Raw genomic sequence first — 20,589 nt, forward strand, 5'->3', positions numbered from 1 at the left:
GTTGGTGCTCTCAAAACGCTGTGTATCCTGTGTAGAGTGTGTCACTCTACAGCACGGAATACACAACTTAGAGCTCCTTTCAACACAGACACGCAAACACGTCTTTTTGGGAAAGTCCTAACTCAGGTAAATTGGAAATGTAATGGTTTCATCGAAAACATGAAGACAATCATGCTTTTGTACTCTGCAACCGAAAGAAATGGCTTTTTGTACATGCCATTCTGAATTTCACTGCAAAATGCCCTTCTTTTCTGGTTTGTTGAAAGTTCAAAACACTTTAGGAGATAGAACGTGTTTGAAGAAGACTGATGCAGTGTGCGTTTTCCTGGATTTCAAGTGATTCGGGATACATACTCCTTGTTTTTCGACATTGTCTAAGAAACAACATGAGGCTTGCAAGAGATTGAAAAAATGCATCCTAAAACTTATGCCTGCAGTGAAAACACACGTTTCTACAAAGACTTGGAAGGAGCAAGCAAAAGAATAGTGGCTGAGAGTTCTTTCAGAGAGAAACACACGTATTTCATCCTTCTGTAGAGACGGTTAGGGTTACGATTGGACCTAGGGTTAGGGTTATGTTGAGGTCTAGGGTTAGAGATCCGGTTAGGGTTACGATTGGACCTAGGGTTAGGGTTATGTTGAGGGCTAGGGTTAGAGAGAAGGGTTAGGGTTACGTTTGGACCTAGGGTTAGGGTTATGTTGAGGGCCAATGTTAGAGATCAGCTTAGTATTACGATTGGACCTAGGGTTAGGGTTATGTTGAGGGCTAGGGTTAGAGAGAAGGGTTAGGGTTACGATTGGACCTAGGGTTAGGGTTATGTTGAGGTCTAGGGTTAGAGATCCGGTCAGGGTTACGATTGGACCTAGGGTTAGGGGTATGTTGAGGGCTAGGGTTAGAGAGACGGTTAGGGTTACGATTGGACCTAGGGTTAGGGTTATGTTGAGGGCCAGGGTTAGAGATCCGCTTAGTATTACGATTGGACCTAGGGTTAGGGTTATGTTGAGGCCTAGGGTTAGAGATCGGGTTAGGGTTACGATTGGACCTAGGGTTAGGGTTATGTTGAGGGCTAGGGTTAGAGATCCGGTTAGGGTTACGATTGGACCTAGGGTAGGGTTATGTTGAGGGCTAGGGTTAGAGAGACGGTTAGGGTTACGATTGGACCTAGGGTTAGGGTTATGTTGAGGTCTAGGGTTAGAGATCCGGTTAGGGTTACGATTGGACCTAGGGTTAGGGTTATGTTGAGGGCTAGGGTTAGAGATCCGGTTAGGGTTACGATTGGACCTAGGGTTAGGGTTATGTTGAGGGCTAGGGATAGAGAGACGGTTAGGGTTACGATTGGACCTAGGGTTAGGGTTATGTTGAGGGCCAGGGTTAGAGATCAGCTTAGTATTACGATTGGACCTAGGGTTAGGGTTATGTTGAGGCCTAGGGTTAGAGATCCGGTTAGGGTTACGATTGGACCTAGGGTTAGGGTTATGTTGAGGGCTAGGGTTAGAGATCAGGTTAGTATTACGATTGGACCTAGGGTTAGGGTTATGTTGAGGGCTAGGGTTACAGATCCGGTTAGGGTTACGATTGGACCTAAGGTAGGGTTATGTTGAGGGCTAGTGTTAGAGATCCGGTTAGGGTTACGATTGGACCTAAGGTTAGGGTTATGTTGAGGGCTAGGGTTAGAGATCCGGTTAGGGTTACGATTGGACCTAGGGTTAGGGTTATGTTGAGGTCTAGTGATAGAGAGACGGTTAGGGTTACGATTGGACCTAGGGTTAGGGTTATGTTGAGGGCCAGGGTTAGAGATCAGCTTAGTATTACTATTGGACCTAGGGTTAGGGTTATGTTGAGGGCTAGGGTTAGAGATCCGGTTAGGGTTACGGTTGGACCTAGGGTTAGGTTTATGTTGAGGGCTAGGGTTAGAGATCTGGTTAGGGTTAAGGTTGTACCTAGGGTTATAGTGATGTTGAGGGCTAGGATATTCCAGCAGTGAAAACACACATTTCTATAAAGACTTTGAAGCAGCAAGCAAAAGCCTAGTGGCTGAGTGTTCTTTCAGAGAGAAACATGCATTTCATCCTTCTGGAGTGAATTTTCATGCTGGAGTTCATATGCATTTTATACTGTGCAGAATGTAGATACCTGCTGGGGGTTGTGTCATAGAAGCACCTTTTCTGCAGGAGCTTATTGGAACATTCATTGTTTGGCTAAGTTATTTAGGGTTGGTTTTGGAAGGTCTTTCAACCTTGGCCAAATCCCGCTTCGTACGCAAGTTTTTAATAGCGCTGTTTCCAAGTGTCCACAAAGAGCTGCTGCTTGAAACTGTCCACATGCACATCTCGTATACTGGTGTGCTCGTTTCACTACCTGGATTTTGGTTTCCTCTTCTTTCTTTGAAATGACAAGTCTTCATTCAGCATTCTACACACACCTTGTACCAGCTTCAGTTTGAAGCATGTTGGTGCTCTCAAAACGCTGTGTAACCTATGTAGAGTGTGTTACTCTCCAGCACTGAATACACAACTTAGAGCTCCTTTCACCACAGACACGCAAACACATCTTTTTGTGAAAGTCCTACTTCAGGTCCCTTGGGAATGTAAGGGTTTCCTGGAGAACATGAAGTCAATCATGCTTTTGCACTCTACTACCAATAGAAATGACCTCTTGTACATGCCTGACTGAGTTTCACTGCAAAATGCCCTTGTTTTCTGGTTTCTTGAATGTTCTCAACACATTAGGAGAAAGAGCGTGTTTGAGCAAGATCGATGCAGTGTGCGTTTCCCTAGATTTCAAGTGATTTGGGAAATATAATCCTTATTTTTCCACATTGTGAAAGAAACATGAGGCTTGCAAGAGATTGAAAAAATGCATCCCAAAACGTACTCCAGCGGTGAAAGCACACGTTTCTACAAAGACTTTGAAGTAGCAAGTAAAAGCCAATGGCTGAGTGTTCTTTCAGAGAGAAACATACACATTTCATCCTTCTGGAGTGAATTTTCAGCCTGGAATTCATATGCATTTGTACCGTGCAGAATGTAACTACCTGCTCGGGGGTTGTGTCATAGAAGCAACTTTCCTGCAGGAGCTTATTGGAACATTCATTGTTTGGCTAACTTCTTTGGGTTGGTTTTGGAAGGTCTTTCAACTTTAGCCAAATCCGCTTTCTTACGAAATTTTTTCACAGCCTTGTTTCCAAGAGCCCACAAAGAACTGCTGCTTAAAACTCTCCACATGCACATCTCCCATACTGGTGTGCTCGTTTCACTACCTGGATTTTGGTTTCCTCTTCTTTCTTTGAAATTACAAGCCCTCTTTCTGCATGCTACACACACCTTGTAGCAGGTTCAGTTTGCAGCATATTGGTGCTCTTAAAACGCTGAGTAACCTGTGTAGAGTGTGTCAATCTCCAGCACTGAATACACAACTTAGAGCTCCTTTCACCGCAGACACGCAAACACATCTTTTTGTAAAAGTCCTACTTCTTTACTCTTGGAAATGTAAGGGTTTCATCGAGAACTTGAAGTCAATCATGCTTTTGCACTCTGCAACCAATAGGAATGAACTCTTGTACATACCCGTCTGAATTTCAGTGCAAAATGCCCTTCTTTTCTGGTTTGTTGAAAGTTCACAACACATTAGGAGATAGAGCGTGTTTGAAGAAGACTGATGCAGTGTGCGTTTTCCTGGATTTCTAGTGATTTGGGAAACATAATCCGTGTTTTCCCACATTGTCTAAGAAACAACATGAGGCTTGCAAGAGATTGAAACAATGCATCCTAAAACTTATTCCAGCAGTGAAAACACACGTTTCTACAAAGACTTGGAAGGAGCAAGCAAAAGAATAGTGGCTGAGTGTCCTTTCAGAGAGAAACACATGCATTTCATCCTTCTGGAGTGAGTTTTCTTGCTGGAATTCATATGCATTTTGTACTGTGCAGAATGTAGCTACCTGCTCGGGGGTTGTGTCATAGATGCACCTTTCCTGCAGGAGCTTATTGGAACTTTCATTGTTTGGCTAAGTTATTTAGGGTTGGTTTTGGAAGGTCTTTCAACTTTGGCCAAATCCGCTTTGTACGAAAGTTTTTCACAGCCCTGTTTCCAAGTGTCCACAAAGAGCTGCTGCTTGAAAGTGTCCACATGCACATCTCCCATACTGGTGTGCTCGTTTCACTACCTGGATTTTGGTTTCCTCTTCTTTCTTTGAAATGACAAGTCTTCATTCAGCATGCTACACACACCTTGTAGCAGTTTCAGTTTGAAGCATGTTGGTGCTCTCAAAACGCTGTGTATCCTGTGTAGAGTGTGTCACTCTACAGCACGGAATACACAACTTAGAGCTCCTTTCAACACAGACACGCAAACACGTCTTTTTGGGAAAGTCCTAACTCAGGTAAATTGGAAATGTAATGGTTTCATCGAAAACATGAAGACAATCATGCTTTTGAACTCTGCAACCGAAAGAAATGGCTTTTTGTACATGCCATTCTGAATTTCACTGCAAAATGCCCTTCTTTTCTGGTTTGTTGAAAGTTCAAAACACTTTAGGAGATAGAACGTGTTTGAAGAAGACTGATGCAGTGTGCGTTTTCCTGGATTTCAAGTGATTCGGGATACATACTCCTTGTTTTTCGACATTGTCTAAGAAACAACATGAGGCTTGCAAGAGATTGAAAAAATGCATCCTAAAACTTATGCCTGCAGTGAAAACACACGTTTCTACAAAGACTTGGAAGGAGCAAGCAAAAGAATAGTGGCTGAGAGTTCTTTCAGAGAGAAACACACGTATTTCATCCTTCTGTAGAGACGGTTAGGGTTACGATTGGACCTAGGGTTAGGGTTATGTTGAGGTCTAGGGTTAGAGATCCGGTTAGGGTTACGATTGGACCTAGGGTTAGGGTTATGTTGAGGGCTAGGGTTAGAGAGAAGGGTTAGGGTTACGTTTGGACCTAGGGTTAGGGTTATGTTGAGGGCCAATGTTAGAGATCAGCTTAGTATTACGATTGGACCTAGGGTTAGGGTTTTGTTGAGGGCTAGGGTTAGAGAGAAGGGTTAGGGTTACGATTGGACCTAGGGTTAGGGTTATGTTGAGGTCTAGGGTTAGAGATCCGGTCAGGGTTACGATTGGACCTAGGGTTAGGGTTATGTTGAGGGCTAGGGTTAGAGAGACGGTTAGGGTTACGATTGGACCTAGGGTTAGGGTTATGTTGAGGGCCAGGGTTAGAGATCCGCTTAGTATTACGATTGGACCTAGGGTTAGGGTTATGTTGAGGCCTAGGGTTAGAGATCGGGTTAGGGTTACGATTGGACCTAGGGTTAGGGTTATGTTGAGGGCTAGGGTTAGAGATTCGGTTAGGGTTACGATTGGACCTAGGGTAGGGTTATGTTGAGGGCTAGGGTTAGAGAGACGGTTAGGGTTACGATTGGACCTAGGGTTAGGGTTATGTTGAGGTCTAGGGTTAGAGATCCGGTTAGGGTTACGATTGGACCTAGGGTTAGGGTTATGTTGAGGGCTAGGGTTAGAGATCCGGTTAGGGTTACGATTGGACCTAGGGTTAGGGTTATGTTGAGGGCTAGGGATAGAGAGACGGTTAGGGTTACGATTGGACCTAGGGTTAGGGTTATGTTGAGGGCCAGGGTTAGAGATCAGCTTAGTATTACGATTGGACCTAGGGTTAGGGTTATGTTGAGGCCTAGGGTTAGAGATCCGGTTAGGGTTACGATTGTACCTAGGGTTAGGGTTATGTTGAGGGCTAGGGTTAGAGATCAGGTTAGTATTACGATTGGACCTAGGGTTAGGGTTATGTTGAGGGCTAGGGTTACAGATCCGGTTAGGGTTACGATTGGACCTAAGGTAGGGTTATGTTGAGGGCTAGGGTTAGAGATCCGGTTAGGGTTACGATTGGACCTAGGGTTAGGGTTATATTGAGGGCTCGGGTTAGAGAGACGGTTAGGGTTACGATTGGACCTAGGGTTAGGGTTATGTTGAGGCCTAAGGTTAGAGATCAGGTTAGTATTACGATTGGACCTAGGGTTAGGGTTATGTTGAGGGCTAGGGTTACAGATCCGGTTAGGGTTACGATTGGACCTAGGGTTAGGGTTATGTTGAGGGCTAGGGTTAGAGATCCGGTTAGGGTTACGGTTGGACCTAGGGTTAGGGTTATGTTGAGGGCTAGGGTTAGAGATCCGGTTAGGGTTACGATTGGACCTAGGGTTAGGGTTATGTTGAGGTCTAGTGATAGAGAGACGGTTAGGGTTACGATTGGACCTAGGGTTAGGTTTATGTTGAGGGCCAGGGTTAGAGATCAGCTTAGTATTACTATTGGACCTAGTGTTAGGGTTATGTTGAGGCCTAGGGTTAGAGATCCGGTTAGGGTTACGGTTGGACCTAGGGTTAGGGTTATGTTGAGGGCTAGGGTTAGAGATCCGTTTAGGGTTAAGAATGTACCTAGGGTTATAGTGATGTTGAGGGCTAGGATATTCCAGCAGTGAAAACACACATTTCTATAAAGACTTTGAAGCAGCAAGCAAAAGCCTAGTGGCTGAGTGTTCTTTCAGAGAGAAACATGCATTTCATCCTTCTGGAGTGAATTTTCATGCTGGAGTTCATATGCATTTTATACTGTGCAGAATGTAGCTACCTGCTGGGGGTTGTGTCATAGAAGCACCTTTTCTGCAGGAGTTTATTGGAACATTCATTGTTTGGCTAAGTTATTTAGGGTTGGTTTTGGAAGGTCTTTCAACCTTGGCCAAATCCCGCTTCGTACGCAAGTTTTTAATAGCGCTGTTTCCAAGTGTCCACAAAGAGCTGCTGCTTGAAACTGTCCACATGCACATCTCGTATACTGGTGTGCTCGTTTCACTACCTGGATTTTGGTTTCCTCTTCTTTCTTTGAAATGACAAGTCTTCATTCAGCATTCTACACACACCTTGTACCAGCTTCAGTTTGAAGCATGTTGGTGCTCTCAAAACGCTGTGTAACCTATGTAGAGTGTGTTACTCTCCAGCACTGAATACACAACTTAGAGCTCCTTTCACCACAGACACGCAAACACATCTTTTTGTGAAAGTCCTACTTCAGGTCCCTTGGGAATGTAAGGGTTTCCTGGAGAACATGAAGTCAATCATGCTTTTGCACTCTACTACCAATAGAAATGACCTCTTGTACATGCCTGACTGAGTTTCACTGCAAAATGCCCTTGTTTTCTGGTTTCTTGAATGTTCTCAACACATTAGGAGAAAGAGCGTGTTTGAGCAAGATCGATGCAGTGTGCGTTTCCCTAGATTTCAAGTGATTTGGGAAATATAATCCTTATTTTTCCACATTGTGAAAGAAACATGAGGCTTGCAAGAGATTGAAAAAATGCATCCCAAAACGTACTCCAGCGGTGAAAGCACACGTTTCTACAAAGACTTTGAAGTAGCAAGTAAAAGCCAATGGCTGAGTGTTCTTTCAGAGAGAAACATACACATTTCATCCTTCTGGAGTGAATTTTCAGCCTGGAATTCATATGCATTTGTACCGTGCAGAATGTAACTACCTGCTCGGGGGTTGTGTCATAGAAGCAACTTTCCTGCAGGAGCTTATTGGAACATTCATTGTTTGGCTAACTTCTTTGGGTTGGTTTTGGAAGGTCTTTCAACTTTAGCCAAATCCGCTTTCTTACGAAATTTTTTCACAGCCTTGTTTCCAAGAGCCCACAAAGAACTGCTGCTTAAAACTCTCCACATGCACATCTCCCATACTGGTGTGCTCGTTTCACTACCTGGATTTTGGTTTCCTCTTCTTTCTTTGAAATTACAAGCCCTCTTTCTGCATGCTACACACACCTTGTAGCAGTTTCAGTTTGCAGCATATTGGTGCTCTTAAAACGCTGAGTAACCTGTGTAGAGTGTGTCAATCTCCAGCACTGAATACACAACTTAGAGCTCCTTTCACCGCAGACACGCAAACACATCTTTTTGTAAAAGTCCTACTTCTTTACTCTTGGAAATGTAAGGGTTTCATCGAGAACTTGAAGTCAATCATGCTTTTGCACTCTGCAACCAATAGGAATGAACTCTTGTACATACCCGTCTGAATTTCAGTGCAAAATGCCCTTCTTTTCTGGTTTGTTGAAAGTTCACAACACATTAGGAGATAGAGCGTGTTTGAAGAAGACTGATGCAGTGTGCGTTTTCCTGGATTTCTAGTGATTTGGGAAACATAATCCGTGTTTTCCCACATTGTCTAAGAAACAACATGAGGCTTGCAAGAGATTGAAACAATGCATCCTAAAACTTATTCCAGCAGTGAAAACACACGTTTCTACAAAGACTTGGAAGGAGCAAGCAAAAGAATAGTGGCTGAGTGTCCTTTCAGAGAGAAACACATGCATTTCATCCTTCTGGAGTGAGTTTTCTTGCTGGAATTCATATGCATTTTGTACTGTGCAGAATGTAGCTACCTGCTCGGGGGTTGTGTCATAGATGCACCTTTCCTGCAGGAGCTTATTGGAACTTTCATTGTTTGGCTAAGTTATTTAGGGTTGGTTTTGGAAGGTCTTTCAACTTTGGCCAAATCCGCTTTGTACGAAAGTTTTTCACAGCCCTGTTTCCAAGTGTCCACAAAGAGCTGCTGCTTGAAAGTGTCCACATGCACATCTCCCATACTGGTGTGCTCGTTTCACTACCTGGATTTTGGTTTCCTCTTCTTTCTTTGAAATGACAAGTCTTCATTCAGCATGCTACACACACCTTGTAGCAGTTTCAGTTTGAAGCATGTTGGTGCTCTCAAAACGCTGTGTATCCTGTGTAGAGTGTGTCACTCTACAGCACTGAATACACAACTTAGAGCTCCTTTCAACACAGACACGCAAACACGTCTTTTTGGGAAAGTCCTAACTCAGGTAAATTGGAAATGTAATGGTTTCATCGAAAACATGAAGACAATCATGCTTTTGAACTCTGCAACCGAAAGAAATGGCTTTTTGTACATGCCATTCTGAATTTCACTGCAAAATGCCCTTCTTTTCTGGTTTGTTGAAAGTTCAAAACACTTTAGGAGATAGAACGTGTTTGAAGAAGACTGATGCAGTGTGCGTTTTCCTGGATTTCAAGTGATTCGGGATACATACTCCTTGTTTTTCGACATTGTCTAAGAAACAACATGAGGCTTGCAAGAGATTGAAAAAATGCATCCTAAAACTTATGCCTGCAGTGAAAACACACGTTTCTACAAAGACTTGGAAGGAGCAAGCAAAAGAATAGTGGCTGAGAGTTCTTTCAGAGAGAAACACACGTATTTCATCCTTCTGTAGAGACGGTTAGGGTTACGATTGGACCTAGGGTTAGGGTTATGTTGAGGTCTAGGGTTAGAGATCCGGTTAGGGTTACGATTGGACCTAGGGTTAGGGTTATGTTGAGGGCTAGGGTTAGAGAGAAGGGTTAGGGTTACGTTTGGACCTAGGGTTAGGGTTATATTGAGGGCCAATGTTAGAGATCAGCTTAGTATTACGATTGGACCTAGGGTTAGGGTTATGTTGAGGGCTAGGGTTAGAGAGAAGGGTTAGGGTTACAATTGGACCTAGGGTTAGGGTTATGTTGAGGCCTAGGGTTAGAGATCCGGTTAGGGTTACGATTGGACCTAGCGTAGGGTTATGTTGAGGGCTAGGGATAGAGAGACGGTTAGGGTTACGATTAGACCTAGGGTTAGGGTTATGTTGAGGGCCAGGGTTAGAGATCAGCTTAGTATTACGATTGGACCTAGGGTTAGGGTTATGTTGAGGCCTAGGGTTAGAGATCCGGTTAGGGTTACGATTGGATCTAGGGTTAGGGTTATGTTGAGGGCTAGGGTTAGAGATCCGGTTAGGGTTACGATTGGACCTAGGGTTAGGGTTATATTGAGGGCTCGGGTTAGAGAGACGGTTAGGGTTACGATTGGACCTAGGGTTAGGGTTATGTTGAGGCCTAAGGTTAGAGATCAGGTTAGTATTACGATTGGACCTAGGGTTAGGGTTATGTTGAGGCCTAGGGTTAGAGATCCGGTTAGGGTTACGATTGGACCTAGCGTAGGGTTATGTTGAGGGCTAGGGATAGAGAGACGGTTAGGGTTACGATTAGACCTAGGGTTAGGGTTATGTTGAGGGCCAGGGTTAGAGATCAGCTTAGTATTACGATTGGACCTAGGGTTAGGGTTATGTTGAGGCATAGGGTTAGAGATCCGGTTAGGGTTACGATTGGATCTAGGGTTAGGGTTATGTTGAGGGCTAGGGTTAGAGATCCGGTTAGGGTTACGATTGGACCTAGGGTTAGGGTTATATTGAGGGCTCGGGTTAGAGAGACGGTTAGGGTTACGATTGGACCTAGGGTTAGGGTTATGTTGAGGCCTAAGGTTAGAGATCAGGTTAGTATTACGATTGGACCTAGGGTTAGGGTTATGTTGAGGGCTAGGGTTACAGATCCGGTTAGGGTTACGATTGGACCTAGGGTTAGGGTTATGTTGAGGGCTAGGGTTAGAGATCCGGTTAGGGTTACGGTTGGACCTAGGGTTAGGGTTATGTTGAGGGCTAGGGTTAGAGATCCGGTTAGGGTTACGATTGGACCTAGGGTTAGGGTTATGTTGAGGTCTAGTGATAGAGAGACGGTTAGGGTTACGATTGGACCTAGGGTTAGGTTTATGTTGAGGGCCAGGGTTAGAGATCAGCTTAGTATTACTATTGGACCTAGTGTTAGGGTTATGTTGAGGCCTAGGGTTAGAGATCCGGTTAGGGTTACTGTTGGACCTAGGGTTAGAGTTATGTTGAGGGCTAGGGTTAGAGATCCGTTTAGGGTTAAGAATGTACCTAGGGTTATAGTGATGTTGAGGGCTAGGATATTCCAGCAGTGAAAACACACATTTCTATAAAGACTTTGAAGCAGCAAGCAAAAGCCTAGTGGCTGAGTGTTCTTTCAGAGAGAAACATGCATTTCATCCTTCTGGAGTGAATTTTCATGCTGGAGTTCATATGCATTTTATACTGTGCAGAATGTAGCTACCTGCTGGGGGTTGTGTCATAGAAGCACCTTTTCTGCAGGAGTTTATTGGAACATTCATTGTTTGGCTAAGTTATTTAGGGTTGGTTTTGGAAGGTCTTTCAACCTTGGCCAAATCCCGCTTCGTACGCAAGTTTTTAATAGCGCTGTTTCCAAGTGTCCACAAAGAGCTGCTGCTTGAAACTGTCCACATGCACATCTCGTATACTGGTGTGCTCGTTTCACTACCTGGATTTTGGTTTCCTCTTCTTTCTTTGAAATGACAAGTCTTCATTCAGCATTCTACACACACCTTGTACCAGCTTCAGTTTGAAGCATGTTGGTGCTCTCAAAACGCTGTGTAACCTATGTAGAGTGTGTTACTCTCCAGCACTGAATACACAACTTAGAGCTCCTTTCACCACAGACACGCAAACACATCTTTTTGTGAAAGTCCTACTTCAGGTCCCTTGGGAATGTAAGGGTTTCCTGGAGAACATGAAGTCAATCATGCTTTTGCACTCTACTACCAATAGAAATGACCTCTTGTACATGCCTGACTGAGTTTCACTGCAAAATGCCCTTGTTTTCTGGTTTCTTGAATGTTCTCAACACATTAGGAGAAAGAGCGTGTTTGAGCAAGATCGATGCAGTGTGCGTTTCCCTAGATTTCAAGTGATTTGGGAAATATAATCCTTATTTTTCCACATTGTGAAAGAAACATGAGGCTTGCAAGAGATTGAAAAAATGCATCCCAAAACGTACTCCAGCGGTGAAAGCACACGTTTCTACAAAGACTTTGAAGTAGCAAGTAAAAGCCAATGGCTGAGTGTTCTTTCAGAGAGAAACATACACATTTCATCCTTCTGGAGTGAATTTTCAGCCTGGAATTCATATGCATTTGTACCGTGCAGAATGTAACTACCTGCTCGGGGGTTGTGTCATAGAAGCAACTTTCCTGCAGGAGCTTATTGGAACATTCATTGTTTGGCTAACTTCTTTGGGTTGGTTTTGGAAGGTCTTTCAACTTTAGCCAAATCCGCTTTCTTACGAAATTTTTTCACAGCCTTGTTTCCAAGAGCCCACAAAGAACTGCTGCTTAAAACTCTCCACATGCACATCTCCCATACTGGTGTGCTCGTTTCACTACCTGGATTTTGGTTTCCTCTTCTTTCTTTGAAATTACAAGCCCTCTTTCTGCATGCTACACACACCTTGTAGCAGTTTCAGTTTGCAGCATATTGGTGCTCTTAAAACGCTGAGTAACCTGTGTAGAGTGTGTCAATCTCCAGCACTGAATACACAACTTAGAGCTCCTTTCACCACAGACACGCAAACACATCTTTTTGTAAAAGTCCTACTTCTTTACTCTTGGAAATGTAAGGGTTTCATCGAGAACTTGAAGTCAATCATGCTTTTGCACTCTGCAACCAATAGGAATGAACTCTTGTACATACCCGTCTGAATTTCAGTGCAAAATGCCCTTCTTTTCTGGTTTGTTGAAAGTTCACAACACATTAGGAGATAGAGCGTGTTTGAAGAAGACTGATGCAGTGTGCGTTTTCCTGGATTTCTAGTGATTTGGGAAACATAATCCGTGTTTTCCCACATTGTCTAAGAAACAACATGAGGCTTGCAAGAGATTGAAACAATGCATCCTAAAACTTATTCCAGCAGTGAAAACACACGTTTCTACAAAGACTTGGAAGGAGCAAGCAAAAGAATAGTGGCTGAGTGTCCTTTCAGAGAGAAACACATGCATTTCATCCTTCTGGAGTGAGTTTTCTTGCTGGAATTCATATGCATTTTGTACTGTGCAGAATGTAGCTACCTGCTCGGGGGTTGTGTCATAGATGCACCTTTCCTGCAGGAGCTTATTGGAACTTTCATTGTTTGGCTAAGTTATTTAGGGTTGGTTTTGGAAGGTCTTTCAACTTTGGCCAAATCCGCTTTGTACGAAAGTTTTTCACAGCCCTGTTTCCAAGTGTCCACAAAGAGCTGCTGCTTGAAAGTGTCCACATGCACATCTCCCATACTGGTGTGCTCGTTTCACTACCTGGATTTTGGTTTCCTCTTCTTTCTTTGAAATGACAAGTCTTCATTCAGCATGCTACACACACCTTGTAGCAGTTTCAGTTTGAAGCATGTTGGTGCTCTCAAAACGCTGTGTATCCTGTGTAGAGTGTGTCACTCTACAGCACTGAATACACAACTTAGAGCTCCTTTCAACACAGACACGCAAACACGTCTTTTTGGGAAAGTCCTAACTCAGGTAAATTGGAAATGTAATGGTTTCATCGAAAACATGAAGACAATCATGCTTTTGAACTCTGCAACCGAAAGAAATGGCTTTTTGTACATGCCATTCTGAATTTCACTGCAAAATGCCCTTCTTTTCTGGTTTGTTGAAAGTTCAAAACACTTTAGGAGATAGAACGTGTTTGAAGAAGACTGATGCAGTGTGCGTTTTCCTGGATTTCAAGTGATTCGGGATACATACTCCTTGTTTTTCGACATTGTCTAAGAAACAACATGAGGCTTGCAAGAGATTGAAAAAATGCATCCTAAAACTTATGCCTGCAGTGAAAACACACGTTTCTACAAAGACTTGGAAGGAGCAAGCAAAAGAATAGTGGCTGAGAGTTCTTTCAGAGAGAAACACACGTATTTCATCCTTCTGTAGAGACGGTTAGGGTTACGATTGGACCTAGGGTTAGGGTTATGTTGAGGTCTAGGGTTAGAGATCCGGTTAGGGTTACGATTGGACCTAGGGTTAGGGTTATGTTGAGGGCTAGGGTTAGAGAGAAGGGTTAGGGTTACGTTTGGACCTAGGGTTAGGGTTATGTTGAGGGCCAATGTTAGAGATCAGCTTAGTATTACGATTGGACCTAGGGTTAGGGTTATGTTGAGGGCTAGGGTTAGAGAGAAGGGTTAGGGTTACAATTGGACCTAGGGTTAGGGTTATGTTGAGGCCTAGGGTTAGAGATCCGGTTAGGGTTACGATTGGACCTAGCGTAGGGTTATGTTGAGGGCTAGGGATAGAGAGACGGTTAGGGTTACGATTAGACCTAGGGTTAGGGTTATGTTGAGGGCCAGGGTTAGAGATCAGCTTAGTATTACGATTGGACCTAGGGTTAGGGTTATGTTGAGGCCTAGGGTTAGAGATCCGGTTAGGGTTACGATTGGATCTAGGGTTAGGGTTATGTTGAGGGCTAGGGTTAGAGATCCGGTTAGGGTTACGATTGGACCTAGGGTTAGGGTTATATTGAGGGCTCAGGTTAGAGAGACGGTTAGGGTTACGATTGGACCTAGGGTTAGGGTTATGTTGAGGTCTAGTGATAGAGAGACGGTTAGGGTTACGATTGGACCTAGGGTTAGGGTTATGTTGAGGGCCAGGGTTAGAGATCAGCTTAGTATTACTATTGGACCTAGTGTTAGGGTTATGTTGAGGCCTAGGGTTAGAGATCCGGTTAGGGTTACGGTTGGACCTAGGGTTAGGGTTATGTTGAGGGCTAGGGTTAGAGATCCGTTTAGGGTTAAGAATGTACCTAGGGTTATAGTGATGTTGAGGGCTAGGATATTCCAGCAGTGAAAACACACATTTCTATAAAGACTTTGAAGCAGCAAGCAAAAGCCTAGTGGCTGAGTGTTCTTTCAGAGAGAAACATGCATTTCATCCTTCTGGAGTGAATTTTCATGCTGGAGTTCATATGCATTTTATACTGTGCAGAATGTAGCTACCTGCTGGGGGTTGTGTCATAGAAGCACCTTTTCTGCAGGAGTTTATTGGAACATTCATTGTTTGGCTAAGTTATTTAGGGTTGGTTTTGGAAGGTCTTTCAACCTTGGCCAAATCCCGCTTCGTACGCAAGTTTTTAATAGCGCTGTTTCCAAGTGTCCACAAAGAGCTGCTGCTTGAAACTGTCCACATGCACATCTCGTATACTGGTGTGCTCGTTTCACTACCTGGATTTTGGTTTCCTCTTCTTTCTTTGAAATGACAAGTCTTCATTCAGCATTCTACACACACCTTGTACCAGCTTCAGTTTGAAGCATGTTGGTGCTCTCAAAACGCTGTGTAACCTATGTAGAGTGTGTTACTCTCCAGCACTGAATACACAACTTAGAGCTCCTTTCACCACAGACACGCAAACACATCTTTTTGTGAAAGTCCTACTTCAGGTCCCTTGGGAATGTAAGGGTTTCCTGGAGAACATGAAGTCAATCATGCTTTTGCACTCTACTACCAATAGAAATGACCTCTTGTACATGCCTGACTGAGTTTCACTGCAAAATGCCCTTGTTTTCTGGTTTCTTGAATGTTCTCAACACATTAGGAGAAAGAGCGTGTTTGAGCAAGATCGATGCAGTGTGCGTTTCCCTAGATTTCAAGTGATTTGGGAAATATAATCCTTATTTTTCCACATTGTGAAAGAAACATGAGGCTTGCAAGAGATTGAAAAAATGCATCCCAAAACGTACTCCAGCGGTGAAAGCACACGTTTCTACAAAGACTTTGAAGTAGCAAGTAAAAGCCAATGGCTGAGTGTTCTTTCAGAGAGAAACATACACATTTCATCCTTCTGGAGTGAATTTTCAGCCTGGAATTCATATGCATTTGTACCGTGCAGAATGTAACTACCTGCTCGGGGGTTGTGTCATAGAAGCAACTTTCCTGCAGGAGCTTATTGGAACATTCATTGTTTGGCTAACTTCTTTGGGTTGGTTTTGGAAGGTCTTTCAACTTTAGCCAAATCCGCTTTCTTACGAAATTTTTTCACAGCCTTGTTTCCAAGAGCCCACAAAGAACTGCTGCTTAAAACTCTCCACATGCACATCTCCCATACTGGTGTGCTCGTTTCACTACCTGGATTTTGGTTTCCTCTTCTTTCTTTGAAATTACAAGCCCTCTTTCTGCATGCTACACACACCTTGTAGCAGTTTCAGTTTGCAGCATATTGGTGCTCTTAAAACGCTGAGTAACCTGTGTAGAGTGTGTCAATCTCCAGCACTGAATACACAACTTAGAGCTCCTTTCACCACAGACACGCAAACACATCTTTTTGTAAAAGTCCTACTTCTTTACTCTTGGAAATGTAAGGGTTTCATCGAGAACTTGAAGTCAATCATGCTTTTGCACTCTGCAACCAATAGGAATGAACTCTTGTACATACCCGTCTGAATTTCAGTGCAAAATGCCCTTCTTTTCTGGTTTGTTGAAAGTTCACAACACATTAGGAGATAGAGCGTGTTTGAAGAAGACTGATGCAGTGTGCGTTTTCCTGGATTTCTAGTGATTTGGGAAACATAATCCGTGTTTTCCCACATTGTCTAAGAAACAACATGAGGCTTGCAAGAGATTGAAACAATGCATCCTAAAACTTATTCCAGCAGTGAAAACACACGTTTCTACAAAGACTTGGAAGGAGCAAGCAAAAGAATAGTGGCTGAGTGTCCTTTCAGAGAGAAACACATGCATTTCATCCTTCTGGAGTGAGTTTTCTTGCTGGAATTCATATGCATTTTGTACTGTGCAGAATGTAGCTACCTGCTCGGGGGTTGTGTCATAGATGCACCTTTCCTGCAGGAGCTTATTGGAACTTTCATTGTTTGGCTAAGTTATTTAGGGTTGGTTTTGGAAGGTCTTTCAACTTTGGCCAAATCCGCTTTGTACGAAAGTTTTTCACAGCCCTGTTTCCAAGTGTCCACAAAGAGCTGCTGCTTGAAAGTGTCCACATGCACATCTCCCATACTGGTGTGCTCGTTTCACTACCTGGATTTTGGTTTCCTCTTCTTTCTTTGAAATGACAAGTCTTCATTCAGCATGCTACACACACCTTGTAGCAGTTTCAGTTTGAAGCATGTTGGTGCTCTCAAAACGCTGTGTATCCTGTGTAGAGTGTGTCACTCTACAGCACTGAATACACAACTTAGAGCTCCTTTCAACACAGACACGCAAACACGTCTTTTTGGGAAAGTCCTAACTCAGGTAAATTGGAAATGTAATGGTTTCATCGAAAACATGAAGACAATCATGCTTTTGAACTCTGCAACCGAAAGAAATGGCTTTTTGTACATGCCATTCTGAATTTCACTGCAAAATGCCCTTCTTTTCTGGTTTGTTGAAAGTTCAAAACACTTTAGGAGATAGAACGTGTTTGAAGAAGACTGATGCAGTGTGCGTTTTCCTGGATTTCAAGTGATTCGGGATACATACTCCTTGTTTTTCGACATTGTCTAAGAAACAACATGAGGCTTGCAAGAGATTGAAAAAATGCATCCTAAAACTTATGCCTGCAGTGAAAACACACGTTTCTACAAAGACTTGGAAGGAGCAAGCAAAAGAATAGTGGCTGAGAGTTCTTTCAGAGAGAAACACACGTATTTCATCCTTCTGTAGAGACGGTTAGGGTTACGATTGGACCTAGGGTTAGGGTTATGTTGAGGTCTAGGGTTAGAGATCCGGTTAGGGTTACGATTGGACCTAGGGTTAGGGTTATGTTGAGGGCTAGGGTTAGAGAGAAGGGTTAGGGTTACGTTTGGACCTAGGGTTAGGGTTATGTTGAGGGCCAATGTTAGAGATCAGCTTAGTATTACGATTGGACCTAGGGTTAGGGTTATGTTGAGGGCTAGGGTTAGAGAGAAGGGTTAGGGTTACAATTGGACCTAGGGTTAGGGTTATGTTGAGGCCTAGGGTTAGAGATCCGGTTAGGGTTACGATTGGACCTAGCGTAGGGTTATGTTGAGGGCTAGGGATAGAGAGACGGTTAGGGTTACGATTAGACCTAGGGTTAGGGTTATGTTGAGGGCCAGGGTTAGAGATCAGCTTAGTATTACGATTGGACCTAGGGTTAGGGTTATGTTGAGGCCTAGGGTTAGAGATCCGGTTAGGGTTACGATTGGATCTAGGGTTAGGGTTATGTTGAGGGCTAGGGTTAGAGATCCGGTTAGGGTTACGATTGGACCTAGGGTTAGGGTTATATTGAGGGCTCGGGTTAGAGAGACGGTTAGGGTTACGATTGGACCTAGGGTTAGGGTTATGTTGAGGCCTAAGGTTAGAGATCAGGTTAGTATTACGATTGGACGTAGGGTTAGGGTTATGTTGAGGCCTAGGGTTAGAGATCCGGTTAGGGTTACGATTGGACCTAGCGTAGGGTTATGTTGAGGGCTAGGGATAGAGAGACGGTTAGGGTTACGATTAGACCTAGGGTTAGGGTTATGTTGAGGGCCAGGGTTAGAGATCAGCTTAGTATTACGATTGGACCTAGGGTTAGGGTTATGTTGAGGCATAGGGTTAGAGATCCGGTTAGGGTTACGATTGGATCTAGGGTTAGGGTTATGTTGAGGGCTAGGGTTAGAGATCCGGTTAGGGTTACGATTGGACCTAGGGTTAGGGTTATATTGAGGGCTCGGGTTAGAGAGACGGTTAGGGTTACGATTGGACCTAGGGTTAGGGTTATGTTGAGGCCTAAGGTTAGAGATCAGGTTAGTATTACGATTGGACCTAGGGTTAGGGTTATGTTGAGGGCTAGGGTTACAGATCCGGTTAGGGATACGATTGGACCTAGGGTTAGGGTTATGTTGAGGGCTAGGGTTAGAGATCCGGTTAGGGTTACGGTTGGACCTAGGGTTAGGGTTATGTTGAGGGCTAGGGTTAGAGATCCGGTTAGGGTTACGATTGGACCTAGGGTTAGGGTTATGTTGAGGTCTAGTGATAGAGAGACGGTTAGGGTTACGATTGGACCTAGGGTTAGGTTTATGTTGAGGGCCAGGGTTAGAGATCAGCTTAGTATTACTATTGGACCTAGTGTTAGGGTTATGTTGAGGCCTAGGGTTAGAGATCCGGTTAGGGTTACGGTTGGACCTAGGGTTAGGGTTATGTTGAGGGCTAGGGTTAGAGATCCGTTTAGGGTTAAGAATGTACCTAGGGTTATAGTGATGTTGAGGGCTAGGATATTCCAGCAGTGAAAACACACATTTCTATAAAGACTTTGAAGCAGCAAGCAAAAGCCTAGTGGCTGAGTGTTCTTTCAGAGAGAAACATGCATTTCATCCTTCTGGAGTGAATTTTCATGCTGGAGTTCATATGCATTTTATACTGTGCAGAATGTAGCTACCTGCTGGGGGTTGTGTCATAGAAGCACCTTTTCTGCAGGAGTTTATTGGAACATTCATTGTTTGGCTAAGTTATTTAGGGTTGGTTTTGGAAGGTCTTTCAACCTTGGCCAAATCCCGCTTCGTACGCAAGTTTTTAATAGCGCTGTTTCCAAGTGTCCACAAAGAGCTGCTGCTTGAAACTGTCCACATGCACATCTCGTATACTGGTGTGCTCGTTTCACTACCTGGATTTTGGTTTCCTCTTCTTTCTTTGAAATGACAAGTCTTCATTCAGCATTCTACACACACCTTGTACCAGCTTCAGTTTGAAGCATGTTGGTGCTCTCAAAACGCTGTGTAACCTATGTAGAGTGTGTTACTCTCCAGCACTGAATACACAACTTAGAGCTCCTTTCACCACAGACACGCAAACACATCTTTTTGTGAAAGTCCTACTTCAGGTCCCTTGGGAATGTAAGGGTTTCCTGGAGAACATGAAGTCAATCATGCTTTTGCACTCTACTACCAATAGAAATGACCTCTTGTACATGCCTGACTGAGTTTCACTGCAAAATGCCCTTGTTTTCTGGTTTCTTGAATGTTCTCAACACATTAGGAGAAAGAGCGTGTTTGAGCAAGATCGATGCAGTGTGCGTTTCCCTAGATTTCAAGTGATTTGGGAAATATAATCCTTATTTTTCCACATTGTGAAAGAAACATGAGGCTTGCAAGAGATTGAAAAAATGCATCCCAAAACGTACTCCAGCGGTGAAAGCACACGTTTCTACAAAGACTTTGAAGTAGCAAGTAAAAGCCAATGGCTGAGTGTTCTTTCAGAGAGAAACATACACATTTCATCCTTCTGGAGTGAATTTTCAGCCTGGAATTCATATGCATTTGTACCGTGCAGAATGTAACTACCTGCTCGGGGGTTGTGTCATAGAAGCAACTTTCCTGCAGGAGCTTATTGGAACATTCATTGTTTGGCTAACTTCTTTGGGTTGGTTTTGGAAGGTCTTTCAACTTTAGCCAAATCCGCTTTCTTACGAAATTTTTTCACAGCCTTGTTTCCAAGAGCCCACAAAGAACTGCTGCTTAAAACTCTCCACATGCACATCTCCCATACTGGTGTGCTCGTTTCACTACCTGGATTTTGGTTTCCTCTTCTTTCTTTGAAATTACAAGCCCTCTTTCTGCATGCTACACACACCTTGTAGCAGTTTCAGTTTGCAGCATATTGGTGCTCTTAAAACGCTGAGTAACCTGTGTAGAGTGTGTCAATCTCCAGCACTGAATACACAACTTAGAGCTCCTTTCACCACAGACACGCAAACACATCTTTTTGTAAAAGTCCTACTTCTTTACTCTTGGAAATGTAAGGGTTTCATCGAGAACTTGAAGTCAATCATGCTTTTGCACTCTGCAACCAATAGGAATGAACTCTTGTACATACCCGTCTGAATTTCAGTGCAAAATGCCCTTCTTTTCTGGTTTGTTGAAAGTTCACAAC

The sequence above is a fragment of the Miniopterus natalensis genome, unplaced genomic scaffold, assembly GCF_054644295.1.
Source record: "Miniopterus natalensis isolate mMinNat1 unplaced genomic scaffold, mMinNat1.hap1 Scaffold_60, whole genome shotgun sequence".
Classification (NCBI taxonomy): Eukaryota; Metazoa; Chordata; class Mammalia; order Chiroptera; family Miniopteridae; genus Miniopterus; species Miniopterus natalensis.